Source organism: Pyxicephalus adspersus, chromosome 7 (genome assembly GCF_032062135.1).
Source record: "Pyxicephalus adspersus chromosome 7, UCB_Pads_2.0, whole genome shotgun sequence".
Taxonomy (NCBI): domain Eukaryota; kingdom Metazoa; phylum Chordata; class Amphibia; order Anura; family Pyxicephalidae; genus Pyxicephalus; species Pyxicephalus adspersus.
In genome coordinates this window covers 23766429-23767358 of record NC_092864.1, presented here as the reverse complement: position 1 = coordinate 23767358, position 930 = coordinate 23766429, and positions in this window count along the sequence as shown.

Genomic DNA, 930 nt, shown 5'->3' with positions numbered 1-930 from the left:
GAGAAAGTAGAACAGCAAGTGCGACATGCAAAAAGATGAAGCAAATAGCAATTAGAAACATGTCCAAATGCCGGCAGAAAAATCAATTCATCACCTTGGCTATTAATGACCTCATCGGATTGCAAGCTCCTGTGGTCATAAATGATTTAAGAAGGTATCAATCAGCATTACGTTGCGTCATGCTGGCTGAGGAATTGTAAAGGAAAAAAAATTATGGATATCCTTTGTGCACTTTAATTCGAAAAGACCTTTCCAGCTATAAATTACGTTATTGACCTAAGAAAAAAAAATAAAAAAATTAATACACAAGGCAAGCATATTTGAAGGTCAGTGTCTGGCATCAAATACAATCAAAACAATTTTTTTTTTACTCATCCTAATTGTAAACTGAGCTTTATAGACTTTCAAATAATGTCAGTAAATACTGAAACATCACCAGGAGATGTATTATAAAATGTCATACAAAATAGGGTCATTTGCTAAAGAGACATTTCATAGAAGTCAAGCAAAAACCCACCCAGCCAGTTAAAGAGAAAAATCATGTTTAATTTTCCCCAATTAAGTAAAAAAAACTTTCATTGATATAATTGAATGGAATTAATTTAATGTAAATAGTGTTTCTTTGAATAATCTACCCAGTTAGAACCAGTAAAATTCCCATCACACCCTCCCTCCTAATAGGCGTTAAATGAAAGGATATAAAATACATAACTACTAATCTTAAATAAGAAATTAGCTAAATCCAAATTCAAAAATCTGTTTTTACATTATTTGGTGCCAAAGGATGTGTAATCGATATACATCACATTCACCTATGGGTTTATTGACACAAGATCATAGGCTGGGGAGACAAACCAGTAAGAACAGATTTATTAAGGTAAATTCCCATTGGCTGGTGGAATGTTTAAGGGTAGAGTTGCCTTAACAATC